At 47.6% G+C, this 25,502-nt stretch overlaps 1 long non-coding RNA gene across 1 annotated transcript; it reads left to right on the top strand.

Annotated features, from left to right (window-relative positions):
* The first annotated feature begins 396 nt into the window (after positions 1-396).
* On the top strand, positions 397-23,571 carry LOC140391401 (uncharacterized). Its single transcript, XR_011935045.1, has 3 exons — positions 397-547; positions 7,741-7,851; positions 23,075-23,571. It is a non-coding gene; the product is annotated as an uncharacterized lncRNA (long non-coding RNA).
* Positions 23,572-25,502: the final 1,931 nt, after the last annotated feature.

Raw genomic sequence — 25,502 nt, 5'->3', positions numbered from 1 at the left:
TGACTTTTTGTGCAGTCTAATCCACTACAATATTTTGCTTTAGGTTTAATGATAAATATGCCTATGCTATAATAATTGGGCAGCATTCTTTAAGTACAGCTCCTTCACGAGCTGCTAGGAGCGTTCCTCATGGGAATACTCTCTGATAAAGGCCTGGCATAAGTGTTGCTCAATAGATAAGCACAGAGCAGACTTTGCCTGTACTACACAGTTTATGGTCAATTTAATCTTACAGAACCAAACAGTTGTTGAAATCAATATTCTATCCAAGTAAGCAGTCAAAGATTGTGTTAGTACTTTTGTCCTTTCAGTTAGCCTATCGTTGCAAACTACCTTGCTAATTGTTCTCTGAAAACAGTAATTGACTTTATATATTGGAAGATCTACTGAGAAATCTATTCTTTAACAACAGCAACCGTTATTTATATTGTTCTTTTAACCTGGTTAATTGTTTCAAAGCGTTTCACCAGAGCATTATCAAGCAATGTCTGACACCAGGTCATGCAAGGAAATATGACAGCAGATGGCCAAAAACTGGGCCAAAGAGGTAAGTTTAAAAAACATCTCAACGGAGGAAAGAGGTAGAGAGGCAAAAATGTTGAGAAAGGGAATTAGTGAATTTACAATTTTGGCATCTGAAGCCGTGGCCATCGATTGTGAAGCAGCAAAGATTGGGATGTGTAAGAATGCAGATAGCTTGGAGAGTAACGGGGCTGGAGGAGGTTACAGAGAAAGGGAGTAGGCAAGACCATGAAAGGATTTGTAACCGTGGGTGAGCAACTTATAACTGAGACAATGTTTTACCAATGTAGGTAAATGAACACAGTATGATGGGTAAATGGGATTTGATGTATGTTGTTAGCACATCGACTACAAGGTTTTGGATGACTTCAAATTTAAGAGTGGAAGATAGAAGGTTGGCCAGGGATGCATTGAAATTGTGAAGTCCAGAGTAAACAAAGGCATGGATGAGGGTTTCAGTGGTAAATGCAGTAAGGCAGGGGCAGAGCCAGACGATGTTACTGGTGGAAATAGCTGGTTCTGGTGATGGTGTGGTTATGCAGTTGCATACTCATTTCTGGATTATGGACCATGCCCAGGTTGTGAACAGTTTGGTTCAGGCTCGGTTCACTGCCAGGGTGACGGATGGAGCCGGTGGCGAGCAAGTGGGGTTCACGGCAGGGACCAAAGATGATTGGACTTCCAATATTTAGATTGAATATCTTGTCCAATAAAGTTGTTGGGCAAACATACTGATTGTTCAGTAACAGCGGGGGCACCGAGAGATGTACTGGTGACTTCAAGTTTAGTGTTGTTAGCATATGTGTGGATGCCACTGTGGGATGAATTTTGCTACCCGACTTGGAACTGCATGGAGACGGATAGGAGAAATAATTTATCAGGAGAATGTGGCTCTGGGTGTTATGCTCACATTTTTGGTGCCAGCCATTTTCAGCAGTGCGGGAAAGGGTTGGGATTGGGAACCCCACATGTCGCGATTAAGACATCAGCGTCGCCATTGTGTCAAGAACTGAAACTGAATTTTCAGGATTTCCAAAAAGGACAGATGAGTTTCTGAAGATCTCCTAAACTAGCAGAGCACAGTCAAGTCCTGAATGCCACAAGAAGCCCATTCAGAAGGGTGGAAAAATCATAACTTTGCAGTAAAAAGAGTGGAAAAGCTCCAGAAAAGATGGTGGATTTGCACAAGGGAAGGGGAAAGAGGCAGGATGACCACCATGGCAACTCAAGGGTTGAACAAAAATCTGTCACTAATGAGAAATCAGGCCATTCAGCTAGACTTGCAGAAATTCTAACCCAAGGAAGGAAAGCTGCCACTAGAAATGGATGCAACTCCCTCTCACTTGCAGCCAATCAAGGCAACACAGCCGCAGCATCACGTCGCACAATGAAGGGTTCCCAGGCAGCAATAGGCTAATACTTCAGGAGGCAATGCCAAGTTGGAGGACCCTCATTCATCAAACATTGGGTCAACCGCTACAACTTTACCAGGACATGTCTGGGCACCAGTGTAGGAGACAGACAGTCCAGGGAAATCATAACAGTCATCTGTGCTTGCTGTAGCAACCACTTATCACCTGGAACCACCAATCGATAGACCCTACCAGTGGTAATGAAGATATGAAGATGATGGTCCCTCTCAGCTTCTCCTCAGTTACACTTCACGGCTCCTCTGCTGATTCTGGTGGCGTCTCTCAGTCGGCTGCTCACCGCTGCATTCACATTGTCATATGTGGCCTCTTTGCAAGGGTCACTGACTTCATCAACTTCTCGACAGATGAGACCTTGCAAATGCAGAAGGTTCTGCCACACTAGCCTGCATCCCCAAAGTCCAGGATACAATTGATTGTATCCAAGATGGTATCAAAGTGCCCACATAAACAGGAAGGATGACCATTCCATCAATATTCAGCTGGTGTGCGTCCACAAAAACAACTTCCTTCTCATCTGCACATGTTTTCCAGGCAACTGGAATATAATAAGTGGGTCAAACCTACCTTAGCTCTTCCACCTCACCCTTCAGCTACATGGATGGATTCTAGGCATCAAGGGCTACATACTGAGGATGTGGCTTCTAATGCATCTGTGAGATCCTCAAACAGATTCGGCATCAATGGCATTCTGCATCCAGGATCCTCGTAGAGCAAGCCAGCTGTTTGCTCAAGTTGAGATTACGCTGCTTTGACCACTTTGGTGTGGCCCTTACACGCCTGACAGACTCTTCCACATGTTTGTCCACACCGCATGGTGCACAGCATGGCACTGCAAAGAGGAATTATGTTTGTGGAGGGAAAGCATGAGGAAGGCCACCTATCATTGGAGGAAGAAGGATGAGGGAATCAAAGGACTGAAGTCCCAGAGAAAGAGGACTTGAATACAGAGGGTGAGGCACAGAGACATGGTGGTAACCATACCCAGGAGTTGGAGAGGGGTTCATGTAGGATGATTTTGTTGTGAGTGGGATTGGCCTAGAATCTCCAAGAATTACTGTGTGCAACCCTGGAGAAAAATTAAAGGAATATGAGAAAAGTTTCTTTTTTGTAATTTTCCTTGAACATTTCTCATTGGCGATATAAGAATGTTGAAAATGAGGAATAAAGGATTTGGTTAACAGTCAAGTCTCATCTATTTGTGTAATGGGTCTTTTTGCTTTTCAATTGGCACAGGGAGGCAGAGCATCACAATAATGGATCTGTTGGCTGACTAATGGCTGGGGTCTGAGGGAATACATTGAATCGCCGGTGGCAACCCTGGTTGACCCAGCAATAGTTCAGCTGAAGATCACTGAGTATTTGAGCATAGAAGACATGCCTGGTCCTAAACCAAGCCTGACTCTACATATGCAGAGTCATGACAGTCATGACAACATCATTCACAATCCTACTGTCACACAGGAAGGGACTGGCTATCGTCTCCACTCATACCGGTGAGAACCTGATGACGTCTGTGTACATTGTAAATAGAATTTGACATTGGGTTGTAAAGAGCATGCTAACCATTGCAAAAAAAACTTAATTTTATTCCATCAAGAGTGAGGCAGATTATTTAAAAAGTACATACAAAGGAACCCATAGTGTTCCACACAAGCGATTAATGCATTGCAGTGTCTGTAAATGTACACTGGAGTTCATTGGATGTGGATATTGTTGGCTGGGTCAGCCATTATTGTCCACCCTTAATTGGTATTGCTGGCATTCCCTTCCCATAATCTGTCTTTATTGCGTTCCTCCTTTAAGACAGCCTTTAAAGCTCTATTGGCTCAAGACATACATTGGAGGCTTCCAGTAGTAACAAGGGGTTTATTGATGAAAGGCAAAGACAGGTAAGTAAGAGGCACAGAACTCTATACAACATGTCTGGTCACTTCAGCTCTAGGGTCCATACCATTCAGGGTGCTGCTCCCAGGGTCATGTGCAAACTCCTTATTGGCTGGGGTTTGCGTGCTCCCGCATAATTGGCCCCGAGCTGGTCATGTGGTCTGTTGAGCCTGCCCCCTTAAAGGGGCCCCGCTACCACATCCCTTCCCCCCCCTTAACTCCTTTAGTACAAACAAAAAACTAGATACAGAATTTGCAAACATCAAAACGCCTAGAAGGTGGTCTCGGAACTCTGCAGACTGCCTACAGGCACGGCATTCTTCGAGGTCGTCAAGTTGTCAGCAGCCGTTGACACTTCAGGAGGCATCACCTCATGACAGGAGAACTGGCCTCGCCGGCTTCCACAGGTGCAGTTGTTTGAGTGGATTCAGGAGCCCTTGGCTCTCCTTCGTCGGAAACATTTACAGGAGTATCTATAATACCGATAGAAATTGTTGGCTCCAAATTGGGGGTCGCTGCCCCCTGACTCTTCTAGTGGTCACCGTGCTTTTTGACAATCTTTCTGTTTACATTGGCCGCATATGACACAGGCTCTGACTGGACCACAATCCATCGAGTTGTCAATGCAGTACCAAGGCAAAGTTACGAACCAAACCTGGGTCCCCCACCAGAAAAGACCTGTCGCCCCTCTGCGCAGCCCATTGACTTCTCTGAGAGGCCTGACGTGCCCCCACCCTCTCTACAAAATAAGAAAACACAAGATCTAACTGGGTTCTCAGGTGACGGCCCATGAGCAGCTCAGCGGGTCTGACCCCTGTGGTGGTGTGGGGGGTTAAATTATGCAACAATAAAAATGTGGCCAATCACTGGCATAATGGTTTGTCTGACTATTTCCGCATGACATTCTTGAAGGTCTGGATGGCTTTCTTGACCAAACCATGTGACACGAGGCCATCACCAGATGTATCTGCATGTCAGTGTCTTCAATCAAAGAGAAAATGCTGGAAAATCCCAGCAGGTCTGGCATCATCTGTAGGGAGAAAAAAAAGCTAATGTTTCAAGTCCAGATGACCCTTTGTCAAAGCAGCATCTTCATCTTTGTCTGTCCTGGGTGGGGGTAGGTGCTATTCAGCTCCTGTAAGAGGGGTCCCCTGACTGGAGGCGGAATGACTAATTGTGATCCCCATAGGATCACATCATGCTCAATGTCAACTCAACCTGGTAAAATCGGGTCCCAATTGCTCAGATTTCTCATTGTGCCACCCAGTCTCTATCATTCTCTTCACTTTGGATAATATGGGGTCCAAATGTGTCCAGCCGACACTGGCAGGGTGTCTGGAAGGCAGAAAGCTAAAATGATCTCCTGGGCTATTGGCAGTGGCGGGAAGCTCTTTGGCAGGGGGAGACCACTCAATGCATCTGCATTGGTAATCTACGTGCCAGGCCAATGTTGGAAAGCAAAATTGTAGGCCGCTAGCAGCAAGGCCCAATGCTGCATCCCAGCCATGGTTATTAATGGTATCGGCTTTGCTTCCCTTAAATGTCAAGGTAAACCATCACGTTGGAGGAGATTTTCCATCATACTGTGGAAAATAGCGCAGACTGAAGTGATACCAAATGTTAGTCTTGTGTGCTGAAAAAGGCCCTGGTGGGTGTTTATTGTGGCAAACAAAAGTGAATTTAATAATGTAACATTTTCTCAAATGTGTATTTGCATATTCTTGATGAATTATCGTTATTTCTTTTGGTCTGCCTATTACTTTGGCACTGTGCAATCTCTCTGGCCTCAGCAGAGATGGAAGCAGGTTACTCAAATCATTGCTCGAATTGTTCAACTGCTCTTGGATTTTGGAACCCAAGGCTCTGTCAAAGACTGTTCTATCTGAACCTGGGCAGGGGTAGACATGGCTACAGGAAAATAAGGCAGCATATTGGTATTGGCTGAGAGGAGAGGCTGACAATGGATAAAACATGGCAGCATTCTGAGTGGAGTTCCCACTTCCACAATTCCTTCAGCTGTATACTCCAAAACGTATGAGAGAGCTGGCACATTACAAAACTGAGAAACCAATTCTGTAACACGGTGAGAGTTTGAAGTAAAGTTAACTTCGACGAACTACCTGAAATCATCTCTTTCCTGGGCTTGTGAAGCATTACTCCTAGCACTCTGCTATAGTCCAGATTGGTGAAGATTATTGACACAATATAAGGGCACACAGAAGATATCTGTCATTCCATTTAAGATGCCAGGTCATTCCAAAGTCTTCATGGTCGTATTCATGACCTGCATGGATTCATCTGAGAGAGTTCTTTTTGCAGGGGTTGGGAAGGTGGGGGTGAGGGACAGAGAGGCAGGGGGAGAGGGGGGACAGGAGGAGGAAAAGGGGCAGGACAGATAGGCGGAGGGAGAGGGGGAGGGACAGATTTGGAGCAAGAGAGGGGTAGGGACAGACAGATGAAGGGAGAGAGGGAGGGATCGACAGGCTTGCCACTATGTTGATTATCCCCCAGAAAAGAGACCTCGGTCAGGAAACCCCCAGAAGAGAACCCCCTGGTTGGGAGCTAGGGAGCAGTCCAGATAGCGGCAGTGGAAAACAATTACTGTTGTAACTCTCACTTGGGCAATACACCTGCTGGCTCAGACACAGGAAGCAGCATCTGTCAATTCCTGGAAAGAGAAAAACAGTCAGCTGTGACAAAACCCCCTCAGATCTTTGAGATGCAAGCCATTCATTTATTTCTCTTTAATATTGATTTTAACTAGGCTGTGAATTACAGTTTCCACACACTTCCTCAGTAATGCTCCATTCACTTCCCTTCACGATTGAATAACTCTGAAGTGTTCTAACTGCAATGTTTATAAACATCAAGCTTTTATTGACAGAGCTTTCATGGGCCACATCAGACAGAGTTAAGTACTTTCCAATTACCTCCCTTTGCGCTTGAGTGATTTTGAAGTGGTCAGCTGGAAACTGACAACATCTAACTCTGTTTGAAGTGGTCCAGGAACTGTCAATCAAAGCTTGATAGAAACCATCTTCTTGAATACAACTGAGAAGAGTTATGAGTCCACCAGAGTGGTGTAGGTTTGGTATAACAAATAGACCAGTTTGAGTAAGGACAGCAGCTTTACTTCTCTGATGTTAGTGAAACTGATATACTTTTATAACAATCTGGCAGTTTTTATTCCAGACTTATTTAATTAAATGAATTCCCTGGCAGATGTGGTGGGAATTGAACTCATGTCACCAGATAATTAGTTCAGAATTCTGCATTATTAATCCAGTAACATACCTCAACAGCTAAAACCAGACCTAAGAAACTGAGCAATCTGTCTGTCTGTAGCAAAGGCAGAAAAACTGTATGAGAGAGCTGACACTCTACGAAACTGAGAAACAAATTCTGTAACATTGTGAGAGTTTGAAATAAAGTTAACTTTGATGAGCTCCCTGAAATCTCTGCAGATAAGCAAGAGGCTTTATATAAACACTACTGGATATTATTTTAAACTATAATATTTGGTTTCCTGGCCAGACATGATGCATGTTTCTCCTGATATTCTATATAACTGAACAACTCTAAGACGTACATTTATTTGAAATATTTTTCATAATTCAGACTGAAATCAGAGAGGATGCTGCTAGAAAATTAAAGAAAGGGTAGGAAGAGAGGCTTTTCACTGCCTCATTATCCAGTTGATATGAACCTCCAGCTTCCCTTGGCCTTGCCTGCTTCACTTTATGCATGTTCTCCTGGGCCATTTTCTTCCCATCCACCACACTTGATAAAGCTCCCTGAGGCTGCCATGAAGAAGATGATGGTAGACCTTAGTACTCAACAGCAATAGCCTTTGAGGAACTCTCTTGGAAAGAAAATTTATATTTTGCTGTTTACATTGTAGGAATTCTCCTTAGCATTGGAAATCCGGCTGGGAACCCTGATGCATCGGCAAAGATCAACGGTTGGACAGATTTAAAGGGGTTTGTGGAATATGGAAACTCTACCATGAAAGGTATTATCCCAAACTTTATCTTTTCAATCTATGATAAACACCCAGCCACTAAACCTGCATGACTCCAAAATATAAACATAATAATAATAATAATCTTTATTAGTGTCACAAATAGGCTTACATTAACACCGCAATGAAGTTCCACACTCTGGTGCCTGATCGGGTACACAGAGGGAGAATTCGGAATGTCCAAATCATCGAATAAGCACGTCTTTCAGGATTTGTGGGATGAAACTGGAGCACCCGGAGGAAACCCACGCAAACACGGAGAGATCGTGCAGACTCCGCACAGACAGTGACCCAAGCCGGGAATCAAACCCGGGTCCCTGCCGCGGTGAAGCAACAGTGCTAACCATTGTGCTACCATGCAGCCCTTGCTTGATTTCATTGAAAATATGAGTGAAATGAAGACACGGGTTTGGTACTTATTATAATTATGGTCATGTTGAGTTTGGTACAAGGTTGTGATTTAGTGCAACATACATTCACTAAATTAAAAAGGTTTCAACATTCATCTAGAGTTTATGTAAGTGTGATCAATACTATCAATGATGTGGAGATGCCGGCTCAGGTGAGGAAGGAGCAGCGCTCCGAAAGCTAGTGACATCGAAACAAACCTGTTGGACTTTAACCTGGTGTTGTAAGACTTCTTACAATACTATCAAAACAAGGATGAAGTTCAGTCTGAAATTCTCAGTGACGTTATTATTAGTTGTGGAAACTAGGAAGAAATATATCTAATTATATTAGAAGTCACTCGTCGGAGAAAGGAGTCATTAATAGAAAAAATGTCAAGCAGTTTATTTATGGAGAAAGGTAAAGAGTGAAAGGTTGAATAACCGAAACAGCGGGTTCTCTAAACAGAGAGGAAAAGAGACATCTAGGGGCATGAATACCTCAGCCTTGAAATTCTTGCTGCCTTGCTGCCCATATTGTCTCCCATCCACCAGTTTACCCTGAAGTTGACCTTGTTACAAATTACAAGGTCAAAGTCATTACCATAAAGGAAATAATGTGCTCATTGCGCTATCTGAGAGCCATGCAGGTTTAGTAGCTGAGGGTTTTTTATAGATTGAAAACATAAAAGGGTGGGATTATATTATTCCCTGTGGAGTTTCCAATAAAAATAATTCCACATACCCCTTTAAATCCGTTGCAACCCATTTCATTGCCAATGTACCAGGGTTCCAGGAGTATCATAGTGGTTCCTCAATAATTAATTTCATGAACTTGTCAATGTCCTGATAGCATTTAACATGTCCTTCTTGGTCACCAGTAAAGCAGAATTGGCAGGAGTCTTAATGAAGAATGACGGAAAAACAAATCCCCAACTTCTCAAAGTTAATAAATATTCGTCTTGCCAGTGATGTCCACATGCCCTGAAAGTATTATTGCGTCACATCTTTGAATTGTGCTATGAAAGAAGGTAATGGCCATAAGAGACAATCTCTCCGGAAATGTTGGTAATGGGGAGCAAGTGTTTTACCTGGCAGAAGCAAATTCTACCTTCCCAAAATATAACTTAGTATTTCCCTCCCTCAAGAATTTCAGAGCACTAAAGTCTTTAAAGGTCGGTGTTGTGGGCTAACTCCCTACTTCTGGTTCTGAGTTGACTCTAGGTATCAACAATTCATGACTACCAAATTAATGGTGCACAGAGCCTGCAGGATTCTCCGTCGGTGGGATCATCCGCTTCACCGGCACTGCGTCCACGGGTTTCCCACTGCCCGGCTGTGGCAATGGAAAATCCCGCTGGCGGCTGGGGTGCGCTGCGGCGGGAAACGGGGCTGGTGGGACAGAGAATCCCGCCCAGCATATTTATTCAGCATTACTAAATCTTAAACTCAACAAGAATTATTCTTACATGTCTACGTGGGCAAGGCTGCTTGGGTTTCTCGGAGTGTTAGAAGGGAGCGAATGATCCGCTCTCTCCTTCCAGTCTCCAAAGAGTTGATCAGACTACTTCATCCTGAACTGGCTAATTATTACCCTGGAGCAGGAATTTCTAATACCCAGCTCTGTGCATGCTGCCTCCGTGATCGGCTTTGGATAGGTTAATTCTACTTCCTCGAGACTCAGTGATTGGCCAGTTGTCTGTTGACAGATGCCACGGATACGTAACATCAATCAACGTCGGTCAGCCCTCTCATTGGTCTTGCCTGCACTCGGTTATTGACAGCCTCATCAAGTTTTGATCACCTGGCATAGGAAGTTCCTTCTTCTCCAGCCCTTAAATGATAATGACTCATCAGCTCATCTCCACCAACTTCTCTATCTCAAGCAACCAACCCGTGTGATGCATCAGTTACACAGTCAATGATAATTTTAGCAACATTTTGATGTTAATAGCACTTCACCACATTTCAGATTTGACACATCCCTTCCAACTTCGAGACACTTGTTTATCACACTCAGTTACTAATGTGCATCATTCCTGTTCACCAAGTTAAATATAGTTTATAGTTGGATGGAGGGTTGCTTATAGAGGGCAAGCAGGAACGACTATCCAGGTAATTTTTTATCTTCATCTTTGGGCAATGAACGGGCAGAATAAATTGCAGGCCAATTATAAAAAAACAATTGAAGTGAAAGTAGGACTGTTTCGATAACAAATAATGATCCACATTGCCAGTCTGAACAGCAAGTTGAAAATCTGCCTTGATAAAATCGCAAGTGGAATTCCCGATTTGAGACATGGAAACACTGAATATTAAAGAAAAATAATTAAGTTGAATTGTACAAATAATTGGTCGATCGAAGTTGGACTGCTGCATGTGGCCACACTTCAGGAAAAATATTAGAGCCATGGAAGAAATTACAGTAAAGAGCCACGAGAATAATAAGGGAAATTAAAGTTTATAGAAATGAACGAAGATTGGAAAAAAATAGAGCTGTTTTAACTGAAAACAGAGAAATTTAAGGGAGGGAGGATCAATCAAAGTTTTCAAAATTATGAGGATTAATAATAATAGATTGTTTCTGCTGGTTGACAAGTCAATAAGATTGATGTGCAGACTGAGAAATACCATGGGAACTTCAAAGGGGGAAGTTTACAGACAGAGATGTTTGCTGTTATTTCTACCTTTCAAAACTCTTAAGGCAGAAACTACTGCATCATTTGAAAGGAAACTGTATTTGCACATAAGAAATAGGATTCAGCAGATAGGCAATAGGGTTTCATAGATATGTCCAAATGTCATCCTGAGAGTGAACAGCAGGTTTGTGCTCCACAATGTCACTGTCACTTCCATGATCCACAGCTCAATAATCCGAATAATTCGCTAGAGCAAAGATTTCTGGATGGCGGCAAGACACGACATGCCCTGTCAATCACTGAGGTCCACATCCCCAATGGCAGCTGCCTTTGCTGAGGTGGCAACAGGCTTAGACTGGATAGCAGTAGCCCCGGATCTCAAGACTTCTGCCTCAGCGTCCACTGCAGCTCTAATATATTGGGCGGTTGCGACCTATATTGCAATGGAAGCTGAAATAGTGGCCAGAAAACGCTCCTGCTGCCAGAAAGGTACTCACTGTAATGTTCTCTGTGTACACGATGCCAAGGCCTTTGTAGTTGAAGTAATCAGAGAACCTATGGCTTTGTTAATGAAAACTGTTTATTAATTAACTAAAACACGAAAGAGTTTCTATGAGTTTTACTAAGAGTACAGTTGGTTACAATAGCTAAATACAAACAACTATGATTAATTATTATTAATTACTGTTATATGGAGATGCCGGCATTGGACTGGGGTGAGCACAGTAAGAAGTCTATCAACACCAGGTTAAAGTCCAAAAGGTTTGTTTCAAACACTAGCTTTCGGAGCACTGCTCCGGAGGAAGAAAGCTAGAGTTAATTATTGTTGACTCGGGAGTTGCTCGATCTGTGACTGCAGTCTGTGCTTGCTGTCCAGCTTCTGTCTCTGTGCTGTCCAGGAGACTATGTCCTGTCTCACATGTGGGTATCTTCTATTGACCTTCTCCTGTCACCATGCCACCTGTGGTCGGATGCTAGAATTACAATCTATGCATGCAGGCGCGAATGTTTATATACAGTTTGGTTATTATATTATATACACAAATGATATTCTACATATCATTACACTCACCACTTCCTTGCAAAGATACACTTCATGCTCTGTGTGATGTCCAGTATCACAATGGAGCATGATTCCTCCATGCGCTTTCCCAGTCACAGGCAGTGACTGTAACAAATGGCTAAAAAAGACACTCATGATTAAACACTATTTTATTTTTGCAGGTAGCTTATACATTGGATACAAAAAGTGACATTCCCCTTATATATTTACCACCCATTACAATCTCCATGGATTTACAGAACATATCACACAGCCCAGTTACTCCCAGCTTCCAATGGATTCTTGTATTCAATTGGATCCTCAATTTTCAGAGAGTTGTTTGAATACAACACCAGCCTGTTCTGATTAACCTTCTCCCCTCTGACCATGCCAGGGTGAATCTTCTAGAATGCTTAGATGGCCGCAGGATGCATCTTTTTCACTAGACACCCTCTCCCTAATGCATCTGGCTGTGGTAGCTTGCAAAGCAAAACAGCCTTTTCACTGTTCAGACCACATAGAACCCCTGCTGTCTGTCTGTGATATTCATTGATTTGTAGGAAAGTTTGTAACCTGATCTCAAAAAATGTCTTGCTCTGCCCTCTTCCCCACAGCAACTTGAGACATTTGTCTATGATGATGGTAAAATAAACCATGAAATTTTACACAGAAATATTGGGCTTTAAAGAAAATGTTATATTTTAAAATGGACACAAACCCCAAAGATGGCTGAGAGTGTACCGTTAACCACAGACAGGCAGGACTGCAGGGTGTTTCTCCATATGACAATGGGACCCCTCCCTGTGTTTCCATACAAGGGGCTGAATTCTCCATTCTGGAGACTGTACACAGCTGCAGCGATTCAACCGCTCCCAAGGGGCTAGCATGGGCGAATCGTGGAACTCCACACTGTGTTAACAGAACGGCGGCCGATTCACTGGTCCCGTGATTGACGCGACGCCACGGCTGCAAATAAATCATTCTTCCCCTTCCCACGCACAAGCGTCGCAGCCAACATGGCCGCAAGGAGGGCAGAGGCACACTTCTGGGATGCCGAATTGGAGACCCTCCTTGACTCCATAGAGGAGAGGAGGCTGGTGCTGTATCCCGGCCTGGGATGAGGTCATCAGGTGCCATCATGCGCCGTGCCTGGGCGGAGGTGGGAGCCGCCGTCAGCGCCATCGGGGAGGTGGCTCGGACTGGAGGCCAGTGCAGGAAGAAACCGCATGACCTCCACAGGGCGGCCAGGGTGAGTACCCAGCGTTGTGCCCCTGACACAACTCCCCCTACCCCCACACACACATGTGACCTCGAAGGGGTCGGACGGACCCTTTCCCTGACCCATATGGCTGCACCTATGCCAGCTGCAACCGATGCCATTAGACACCCAACCCCTGGGCTGCATGCACTGTTGCTGTTCGTGTTTTCACCCTACCCCCCGCCCCCCCTGCCCCAGGACAAGGCCACCCATAACCGCCGGGAGCGGGAGAAGACCGGAGGGGGACCATTCAGACCTGCATCCCCCCACCGTGCCCGAGCAGACAACACGGGACATTGTCGGCGGGCTGGAGTAGTGGGAGGTCGCCGGCGTGGAGGTCGGTGGCGCGCCACAAAGTGAGACCCCCTGCCTGGTTGCGGGTCCCCACACCACAACCCCCCTCACCCCACACCACAACCCCCTTCACCCCACACCCCAACCCCTCACCCATAGCCCCCTCACCCCACACCCCAACCCTCCTCATCCCATACCCCAACACCTGCACCCCACACCCCCTCACCCCACACCACAACCCCCCTCACCCCACACCACAACCCCCTTCACCCCACACCCCAACTCCTCTTCCATAGCCCCCTCACCCCACACCCCAACTCCTCATCCATAGCCCCCTCACCCCACACCCCAACTCCTCATCCATAGCCCCCTCACCCCACACCTCAACCCTCCTCATCCCATACCCCAACACCTGCACCCCACACCACAACCCCCCTCACCCCACACCACAACCCCCATCACCCCACACCCCAATCCCTCACCCTTAGCCCCCTCACCCCACACCCCAACACTCCTCATACCATACCCCAACCCCTCACCCATAGCACCCTCACCCCGCACCCTAACTCCCCTCACCCCAACCTCCCTCACCCCACACCCTCGCCCTCCTCATCCCATACCCCAACACCTGTACCCCATCACCCCACACCCCAACCCCTCTCACCCCACACCCCAATCCCCTCTCACCCCACACCCCAATCCCCTCAGCCCACACTCCAACCCCCTTCACCTCACACTGCATCCTCCCTCACCCCACACTCCATCCTCCCTCACCCCACACTCCAACCCCCCTCATCCCAGCCCTCACTACCTATCCCACTGTCTAACCATACATGCCGAGGTGTATTCCAGGATCAGCCGGAGATGGTCCTGGCCCGTCGGTTCTCCTGCCCACAGCCAGTGCCTGAGCCGGTGCCCTCCCAGACAGCCGAGCACCGACGGGAAGAGCATCCGGAACACCAGCCCTGTGCCCAAGACCCAGGACACCACGGAGTTCGGGTCAGAGGAGGACACAGATTTTCTGTCACTGCTATCTCCAACACTGTCCACCATCTCAGAGGCTATCACCTAGGTTGGGCAAATTAGTGAAGAGGCTCCTGGGACACAATGTGGTGCGCACCACACAGTCGGTCCGGTACATCAGGTGGAGGTAGGAGCAGCCGAAGGGTCAGACAGTTGGAAGGCACTCCAGCCCCAGGAACTAGCTGCCGGCCAGATAGGTCCCGGACTCCTGGAAGATCTAGTCCCTCCCATAGTGCAGGTGCAAGCAAAGACCCAGGGCCAAGAGGAGGAGATGACGGCCGGCTTCCAGAACCTGCAGACGCAGGTGGAGCAGTCCATCCGTGTGCAGGAGCAGGGAGTGGTGCCGGTCATGTGTGCCACCCAGGCTGAAACCGCATGGGTGGTGTCCGGGGTGGAGGCAACGGGGGTGACTATGTCGGACATGGGTCAGCGTGTGTAAGGCCTGGGGCATTCTGTGCAGGCAGGGCCGAGGCCCAGGATAGGGCTGCCCTCTCACAGGCAGCCATGTGCCAGAGCCACCTGGCGCTCCGCAGTGTGACCGAGTCACAGCAGGCCATTGCTGAGAGCATCGGCGGCATTGCCCAGGTGCTGGCCTGCGTCGCACAGACACAGAGGGAGCTGGCCCACTCCCTGTGCTCCATGGCCACGAACGTTCAGACCCTTGTCGAAACCAGAGCGGGCATCCAGGACAAGCAGCGCTAAGTGGTGGGGTGGGGGGGGGGGGGGCCTCGGGGGATGTCTCCCGTCCCATGATGAAGCCCAGGGACCATTGGGCAATACGAGGGAGGAGGAGGTGCTGGGCCCCGTGTCGCTGACTCCTGCTGGGGAGTTCCCAGAACACCGCAGCACCTTCCCCTCCTGTCCCTGGTGCATCTGGTGGGCAGCGGGCAGAATAGGGTGGCACCACGCGGGACGTCCGAGAAGCAGCCAGGCCCATCCAGGCTGTGCCGCCCCAGGAGATGGGTGCAGGGAGGGCAGGAGTCGCAGCAAGCCGCCTCCAGTACTACTGTCCCGTCTGGGGAACCACAAAGGCATAGCAGTGGGGCCTTAAGGCCAGAAAGTTAGACACCAGTTAAGTTGGTACGGGTGCAGGGCACAGTTGAATTATAGGGGCTAGGGCACAGACTCATTATACCTCTTCATATTAAACACTTGTTAACACCGTTGAAACCAACCTCTGTGATCTGTCTGATGGATGTGGGCTGGGGCTGTCAGTGATGTCCACTGGGAGTGGGGGTGGTGAGCGAGTGAGGACCAGTGGGTGGACCATGCAGGCCCCCCCCCAGGATGTTCCCATCACTCCGTCCCCAGCGATTCGACACAGCCAGGTGATGAACTGGCCAGCCTTCATACAGGGCTCACCCAGCTGGAATGTGCTACTGTGGGCATGAGTCAGACATTGTCTAACGATGTGGAGGACGGAGCTCATCGCAGAGCGGGCTGTCATCATCCTCCATCCCATGGACCAGACCCGCTGTCACTGCCAACCCAGTGCCCTGGCTCGTAGTGCCGCAGGTACATATAACGGAGGGGGATGTTCATGCCGGTTGTTTGATGGTGTGGGAGGTGAGGGTGGTCGGTGGTGTGGGAGGTGAGGGTGGTCGGTGGTGTGGCGGTGAGGCTGTTTGGTGGTGAAGGGGTGCGGTACTGTAGTGCCCCTGCTCAGCAACCCCCCTCCCCCCTAGTTGGTGAAACGTGTGTCGATTAATGTGTTCCGTGCTTGCTGGCCCTGGCGGTTCCGTTGTGCGGCCTCCCATGCCTGTCCAGCCCCCATGTCCCGTTCATCCTCCTCGTCCGACGAGGCCTGCCCTTGCTCCTCATCCTCCTCCAGCACAGCGCCCCTCTGCTGGGCTGTATTGTGGAGGGCGCAGCAGACCACCACGTTGCGGCCGACCTTCCGGGCCTCGTACTGGAGGGCCCCTCCAGAGCGGTCCAGGCACCTGAAAGTATCTCCAGGACCCCGAAGCACCGCTCGACCACACCCCTGGTCGGACAATGGGCATCATTGTAGCGGTGCTCCGCGTCGGTCTGTTGCCTCCGTATAGGCGTCATCAGCCACAACTGAAATGGGTGACTCCTGTCACCCATCAACCATGTGAACGTTCATTGAGTGATACCTCTTCCGGATGGTGTTATCCCGGTGACAGCAACGAACCCCGCTGCCCGGGCATCCTGGTGGCGTGGTCCACTGGGTGCTGGATGTACCGGTCCGCAAGGGCATACAGGGCGTCTGTGGTCTGTGACGGCGCAAATGCACCTGTGCGCCAATATCTGGGAGATGCTGGCAGGTCCCTAATCGGCGACTGGAAAGACCCCATCGCGTAGAAGTTGAGTGCTAGGAGTGGGTGTCCTCCCCCATTGCCATGCGGTGCCAGGTGTGCCATCATGTGATAGATGTGTCTCACTGCCTTTCTGCTCAACTGCAGTCTCCTCCTGCATGCCCGGTCCGGGAGTTCCTCAAAGGACATGCGGTCGCGGTATACGCATGGCTTCGTCCGGCGACTCCTTGGCACCACCTCCTCCTCCTCCCACTCGTCCTGTTGGGTGGCTGGCTCTCCAGCCTGAGCGGCTGCCACCTGCCCCTCTGCAGCCGCTCCTCTGCTACAGCCTCCGCCACCTCTCTGAGTCGCCCCCGCTGTCACAGGGCAGTGGTTGCCGCCACGGCGGCCAACATCGCTGGTTGATGACTGAACATAATTATCTGCAGGGGTGAGGGGAAAATATGTCAGCATGGCTCATACACCCGTGAACAACCAGGTACCATAAGTTACATGGTAGCCCCGGTTATCACCGCACGCCCCAGCCATACATGTCCCCCACCACCGCAGCCCAGCCTGTCCCTGCTGCCAGGGCCACGATTTGATGGCACTGTCCTCACTGGGGGCTGCCATTGGTGTGGCCCTGGGTGGTCCCCCGGTGGATGTGGCCTATTGAGTGGGGTGGCCGGGGATCGGGGGCAAACCAACACCAACTCATATGGCCATTCTCTCTGCGTCCACCCAGGGGCCGGGTTGGGTGGCCAGCAAAATGGCCACCGTAATGGCGTGGGCACTGCCCCTGTACTTTCGGGGGCTCCCTGGCTGCTCTGCTTTTCACCCCCACTGCCCTGCCCCGCCCCCGGCGCAGCAGGTGCCCCCCCCCCGCAGAAACTGCTGCCGGTGTCCGATACGAGAGCCCGCAGTGCCCCCACGCCACCTCCTACCTCCTTTTGCAGCTGCCTCAACCAGCATGCCAGCTTCACGATTTTTTTAAGGATGTTACAAACACGCCGGCGGGAATCGGTCCATCTGAGGCGCAGAATCGCTGGGGCCCTGGAACATTGGTCGTCAGGGCAGATAATGAGATGCGTACTGTACTTCCAGGCCGAGCGGTGGGTGTTGCAATTTCGTCAAGTTGGGGGGTCTGGAAAATGCCAAGCCCAATTTCGACGTCGGAGCCAATTCTCCGGCCGATTGCGTTTTGCGATTTCGGCGTCACGCACGGAGAATCCAGCCCAAGGTACTTCTAAAAGCATTGCAAGACTGATTACAGTGTCCAGACTTCAAGGGGTGATTGGGATGCTAGGTAATGACTCCCACATGCTCCATGACCCGCTCACCCATGGGGTTCCACTTGTGTAGTGAGAAGTGCTCATTTAACCATGATTGCCAATTCCCTATTAACAACAGCCTTCAGCCCCATGGCCACAGGCCTCCATAGTCAGTGTGAGTTAAGGGTGGTCGGTGGGCAAACAAACAGGGACGAGGGTTGCCCCCAGAATGGGAAAGCAAAGTCCAGGGATTTGTATGGAGGACCATACCCGCACCCCCTCCCCCAAGCAGCACCCTTTCCACCTCCCCAGCAGAGTCTGCCCGGTCCCAATACCACCAGCCCCCCACGGCGGCCCACCCCCACCACCCCCAACACCCAGTTTCCCCCCTACCCCTCTTCAGAGTGCAGGGCAAAAAGCCCAGTGCCTCTGGGCTCATTGCTCATGAGTGAAGATGGCCACTCACCTCCTCAGCTCCCTGCAACAGCCCATCTGCCAGGTTCGGGTTTTTCTAATCGACTCTAAAGTGGCCACTTGCTGGGAGGCTGCTGGATCACGTGAGACCGTTAGATATGGGGTGGCTCGTGTTAATTGTATGGAAATAAGGCTTAAGTGGTGATAATTGGTTTTTCGCCACGCTATGGCCTGATCCCGATTTGGCCGACAGGAGCGGGCCGGCATGGTCTCGTGTTTGGGCTCTCCCACTATTCATTGGCCTTGTCGCACTCTCGCGAGCGCAATGAGGCCAATGAATCGCGCGCAATGTCTCCACTCAAAATTTGAATGGACAGTTGCAAGGAAGCAGTGTGGAATGAGGATGCGTAAATGTGATTAGGGATATTTGGTCATGTGGGGAGTAAATACCGGCATGTATTAGTTGAAACAAATGGCCCATTTTTGTGTTGTGTTTCCAATCTTGTACTCTTAGTTTCAGGACAAGTACCAATGCACTTCTTAAAAGGTGACAAAAGTAAATGCCATAGCAAAGAACAGATTTTGGTATTTACTTTCACTTTTAAAGGAAGTTACTCCATTTACAACAGTAGTAGGCATGAACATCGGTTTAAGTGAACTGAATTTCTTTGATCTAAATTCAGTTTGTTGACAAAAGCACAACCTACAAATATCAGATAAGCCTGAAATGTTGATCCAATCTTCTTGAGACTCTCTCGCATGCATTAACATTAGTTATTGCCAAATAGTCAGCACTTTATGCTGATATGGGATAAACTTAGCAACTACATGTTCAGTGTCATGAGATATAAATGATTTTAAAAATGGCGTTAAGCTGATCTATGCCAGAAAAGCAATAAGGGTCCTACTATTGGCCTCAGTGTCTTTGGCTTCAGGAGGAAAGAAGACAACAGGAGGTCTTGCTCCAGATTTTTTTAAATGGAAGAAGAGGCTAGACCGATTGATTACAGACCAGTCAGCAAAACCTCAATGGTGGGAAATGTATTGGAAAACATTCTGAGACATTTTTAGAAAGGCATGGATTGATCAAAGATAATCAGCATGGACCTGTTTTGAGAAGGTCAATGCATTTGAGGTTTTTGATAATTATCTGGAGTTTTAGCAATGGTAGACTGGTCACAAAAGTAAAAGCGAATGGAATCCAAGGTAAAGTGGCGAGTTGAGTCCAGAGGTGGCTCAGAGGTAGAAGCAGAGGGTAATAGTTGGTGGGTGTTTTTGTGAATGGAAGGCTATTACCTTTGGGGCTTCACTAGGTCCTTGTTTTTATGACATGTATCAATGATTTGTCCTTAAATGTAGGGGATATATTTAAGAAGTTTGCAGTTGATGCAAAAATTGATTGTCCACAGATGTCTGAAAGTGGCTAGATAGGTATTCTTGAACTGCATAAAACACCAATTAGGCCATAGCTGGAATACGATGTACTCTTCTAGTCGCCACAAAATAAGAAATATGTGTTTGCACTCAATAAGGTACGGAGTAGACTTACCATGACCTCTACCAACCAGAAGTATAAGGGCAATAAATGCATGGGAACACAACCAACTGCAAGTTCCCCTCCAACTCACACACTATCCTGACTTGGAAATGTATTATACTTCACTGTTGCTCGATCTAAGTCCTGGAACTCTCTTCCGAACAGTAGTCTAGGTGCATCTATAGCATATGAATTACAACAGTGCGAGAAGGTGTCTCACCACCACCTCCAATTTTCACAGTAACTTCATTGCAGTCTTAATGTAAGCCTACTTGTGACACTAATAAAGATTATTATTATTAAAAGGGTAATTAGAGATTGGCAACAAATCTTTGCCAGGAATGCTCACATGCCATGAATGTATTAAAAAAAATTACTTGGACTGGACAATATTAAAGATTCAATTGATGATTTGATTTTTATTGCAACAGAGGAGGCTGAGGAGAGACAGAATTGAAATGTACAAAACTATGAGGGGTCTAAATAGAGGATGGGAAGGCCATAGTCTCTGTCATTGAGGCATCCATAACCATGAGGGAATAGACATATGCCAAGAGATAGGAGATTCAGAGGGGATTGTAGGGGAATTCTTTTCACCCAGAGGGTGGTGGGGATTGGAAACCATTACTTGAAATGGTACAAATCATAGAATTTACAGTGCAGAAGGAGGCCATTCGGCCCATCGAGTCTGCACCGGCTCTTTGAAAGAGCACACTACCCAAGCCCACACCTCCACCCTATCCCCATAACCCAGTAACCCCATCCAACACTAAGGGCAATTTATCATGGCCAATCCACCTAACCTGCACATCTTTGGACTGCGGGAGGAAACCGGAGCACCCGGAGGAAACCCACGCACACACGGGGAAAACAGAGTGACCCAAGCCGGGAATCGCACCTGGGACCCTGGAGCTGTGAAGCAATTGTGCTAACCACCATGCTACCGTGCTGCCCTTTGGTGGTAGAGGCCAATAGTGTCATGACATTTAAAAAGTACTTAGACATGCACTTCAAGAGCTGTAACTAACAAGGCTGTGGAGAAAGCTGGAAAAGTGGGATGGGGCTGGATGCCTTCCTGTTAAATTGCGCAGAGTTGATGGGTTGGATAGTCTCTTGTACTGTAAATTTCTATGATTCTATGATTGCCATTGCTTTCACTAATAATCATAATCTGGATTGAGGCATAAAGAATGGGTATGCAAATGTTAATAAACCAAAGGAGAGACACTGGACGAGATCTTGTGGCCATTCACACCGGTGGGATCTTCCAGTCCCGTCGCCGACACCCCCCCACCGCCATTGACAGTGGCGGGACCAGATTATCCCGTCGCTGGCCAATGGTGGGCCATCTCCCGCTGTCATAGAAACACACCGGAGGGAGGTATGAAAATCCAGCCGAGTGAACCGTGTAATGGTGCCCAAAATAAGGCTGGGACTTTGTTCTTGTTTTTCTTCACGGGCCCACAGCTGCAGTTTGGGTTCCAATTAGATATACTCCTGTTTGCATTGCCTTGGCCCTTGCACTGTTTTCTTTAAGAAAGAACTAAGCATGCCCTTAGACACAATCAAGGGAAAACCTCCTTCCCCAAGTTATATATTAAAAGTTTTAGCAGTCGTGGGAGGGGAGAATTTCACCACTCTAAGCAGTTAAATTAAGGCTGGACAAGTTTACTATGGAATCTATGGAAAAGTTTCAAAGTAAGTTTGACACCAAGCTGAATTTTACACTCATTGAAGGACAATATTGTAGGGTAATGTCCTAAACCTCACCAGGCTTTTTTTTAAAAAGAGTCAGGTTGTCACTGATTTCAGATTTCCCATTTAGTGCAAACCTATGGCTGGATTCTTCCACCCCACCCACCGCAAGAACCCGTGATGGGCGGGACACGGACAATGGAGAAATCCATTGACCTCGTGCGGAATTCTCCAGTCGCCGGGTAGGTGTCACCGGAGAATCCTGCCCCTAGAATTCCTTGGCCCCTGAGCTTGCAATGTAAATTCATCCTAATCAAATAATCTTAAAATCTTTCTTTTTTCTTCCAACCACCCCACAGTACATGCGCTCACAATTATCTATTTTGGAGATGTCAACAATTTTCGAAAACCTGAGCTTGGTTGACTTGTTTTTCACTTAATCAAATGCATAATCAATTATTATGGACTGGGGAGAGATGATAGGGATGGTTCCCCACCCCCCTTTTTCCAGATTTTGACTTTATTGAAGACCAATGTGTTTCAAAAGAAAAAAGGTGTCCTTGACCCCTGAGTGCTGTAACTGGCAGGACCAGATACATAACAGATTTTTCTCCTCCGTTTTATTGATACATAGATACATAGAAGATAGGAGCAGGAGGAGGCCTTTTGACCCTTCGAGCCTGCTCCGCCATTTATCACGATCATTGCTGATCATCCAACTCAATAGCCTAATCCTGCTTTCTCCCCATAGCCTTTGATCCCATGCTCCCCAAGTGCTATATCCAGCCGCCTCTTGAATATATTCAAAGTTTTAGCATCAACTACTTCCTGTGGTAATGAACTCCACAGGCTCACCACTCTTTGTGTGAAAAAGTGTCTCCTTATTTCTGTCCGAAATGGTTTACCCTGAATCCTCAGGCTGTGACCCCTGGTTCTGGACACACCCATCATTAATAACATCTTCCCTGCATCTACCCTGTCTAGTCCTGTTAGAATTTTATAAGTCTCTATGAGATCCCCCCTCATTCTTCTGAATTCCAGCGAGACCAATCCCAACCTAATCAGTCTCTCCTCATATGAGAGTCCTGCCATCCCTGGAATCAGTCTGGTAAACCTTCGCTGCACTCCCTCGAGAGCAAGAACATTCTTCCTCAGAGAAGGAGACGAAAACTACACACAATACTCCAGGTGTGGCTTCACCAAGGCCCTGTACAATTGCAGCAAAAGATAAATGTTTACTATTCAACACCTGTATGCGCACATAACCAGACACATTTGCACACTCATACAGAAACAGTTGCACACATGAAAAGATTGCGAATATAAAGCAAAGGTAATATGCATTTAGGCCTAAATTGTTCAAAAAGTCTCTCTCATGCTTGCTTTTTCTTCCCCAGGACAATGTCATGAAACATGGAAGGCCTATAGTTTTTTTTGGTGAACAGAAGAAAGGAGTCTGGAGGCTTAAGATAATGGATTTGCTGTGGTTTATTGCTTGAAGTAGTAGATTTCTCTTGTTCTGCTCCAATCAAAGTTCTGGAACAAAATCCTGGCTTGGTTCGTCAAACAGAGAGATCAAGGTCATCCCAATGTCTCTTCCTACTGATGGTTCTTTGACAGGATTTAGTTCTTTCACTGGTCTGAATAATTCTCCCTTCTACCTCGTATCGTGCCTCACTAAATGTCCTTGTCTGAAACCATGTGACCAGAGTACTTTATCTTCATTGCCCTCACAAATGGTTTCCAATGGCGAGGCCACTGTGTAATATGGGGCCTATTCACATATATCCGTAATAAAATAGGATTTTTTCACACCTCTCCCCTGGATTTCAACTGTGGAGTTGAACAATCTGCAAACAGTATTATAAAAAGCAGTTTATTTAATTATTTGGAAACGGGCATCCAATAAACAAAATAATCAATAATCAAAAATAAATGTCTCAAGTATTTTAATACCTTGTCCAAAGATAAAGAGCATCTCAATTGGTCTTGTAGTTGCATGTGTACTAACGAGAGAGAAAGGTTCACCTGATTTCTCTACTCCATTTTGTTGGACAGTAAAGTGTTCATTTCCTATTTTATTTTAAAAGAATACTGTCCATTCCAATTTTATACTCCATATATCTGTGGGTAGAATCTTACCAAAAAATGGCAAAGTGCAGTTCCAGTGAGAAAATCGACGTAAATCCCATCGGTGCTGGCGGTGCGAATTCTCACAGAATATAGAGCTTCTTAAATAACATTTTTCTTCTTCACGTGAATCACGCTGTGCTTGTGGCAGCCTCCCACTGATTCGCTAACCCAGGGGCAACTTAATCTCTGCAATCAGTGGGGAACTTCATCTAAACATCTCCCCAGCAGTCTCCAGCACTTACTCCAGATCAAATTGGCAGTCAGTCAGCCTGCACCGTATTTCTAAGAGGGAGCCCTGGCTAGACTCCCGGATGGAGCGCAGCAGGGGCAGGACCTCTTACATCCATGTTCCCACTAGCATCCATGCAGCAAGGCGACCACCCCCACCTGGGAGGCAGTGGCATCATTAGTTGGTGCCAGCTCCCTCACACGCCCCTTGCACCTGCAAGGTGATCTCTTACCCAGCCGTTTGGCAGGTTGCCAACACCTGTCACGAGGCCCTCTTTTAATCCCCCCAACCCCCATAGTGGATCCCAGTATTTGCTCTATGCCTCACATCCCCTTTCCACTCAAGTCCCATGCATGCCACTCCTCAACCATCAGAACTGGCAGGACCCCTGGCTGCACTCCCCCATCTGTTTCTCTGCAGTACAAACTCGAGTATTATAGTCGTGAGCGGGCACAGCCACTTGGACTGAAGCGCAAGCTTCAATGCCTCACCCCATTTGTGGAAAGAACCCTTGCGCTGGCCAGGGAGGAGCAAGACCACAGGTTGGTGTTGGGAAAAATGGGACTGCAAAGTAAAGTAAGAACCTTAATGACAAACAATCATTCCACAAGCATCATGTGAGTAAACATCTCGCATCATTTATCCCCCATGATTTACTAATGCCATCTCATTTCCCTTGTAGGGTAATCAGACAAGCAGGCTGGCCCATTTTTGTGCCCCTTGGAAACCAATGATTCATGGAGCAGCAAGGGAGAATCCCGGAGCCTGGGACCCTGCTGAGCTCGTAGCCAATGTGGTATTCCTGCGTCCGGCCCCAGCTGCTGAAACTGCTAAGGCAGAGTCGGGAGCATCAGGAAGGGATGACATCTTCCCTCCTCAGACCGCAAGGCCAATTGGAAGTATCCCAACAGCCTCTCTCTGAGGAGATGGTGCTATCACTCCAATGCCAATTAGGCCAACACTTCAAAGGCAGTGTCCACAGTAGAGACTGATGTGTTGGGTGTTCTGGATCACATACAGTTCACCAACACTTGAAGTAGTGCAACACTATTTTATTGAAAGGTTAACTTTTTAAACATACTTGAACTGTGGGTAAATACGATACCAGCTTTAACTAAAGACCTTTGCCTTGTCCTAACCAGTTGATGCACTCAGCACATGGTGAATGTCTGTGTTGCAGGCTGTGAGCTCTGTGCTCCTAGCTAGCTGCTACGCGAATGAGCAGGAACTCTGATGTCCCCTGTCTTTATAGTGCGTGTGCTCTCACTGGTGATTGGCTGTGGTGGTGTGTATGTTGATTGGTCCCACTGTGTTTCCATCAGTATGTGTCTGCACCATGATATACTGGTGTACATTATGACAGAGACCTTGGTGCAGGAGGTGCACTCCATGGCAGGGGATGTCGCCCCATGCTTCAGCTCATCATGTCCATGGCTGAGGGCATGTATTCCAGGAGTGCCAAG

The sequence above is a fragment of the Scyliorhinus torazame genome, chromosome 15 (genome assembly GCF_047496885.1).
Source record: "Scyliorhinus torazame isolate Kashiwa2021f chromosome 15, sScyTor2.1, whole genome shotgun sequence".
Classification (NCBI taxonomy): domain Eukaryota; kingdom Metazoa; phylum Chordata; class Chondrichthyes; order Carcharhiniformes; family Scyliorhinidae; genus Scyliorhinus; species Scyliorhinus torazame.
Note: the sequence above shows the minus strand (reverse complement) of the source record. Positions and strands in the feature narration are given on the sequence as shown.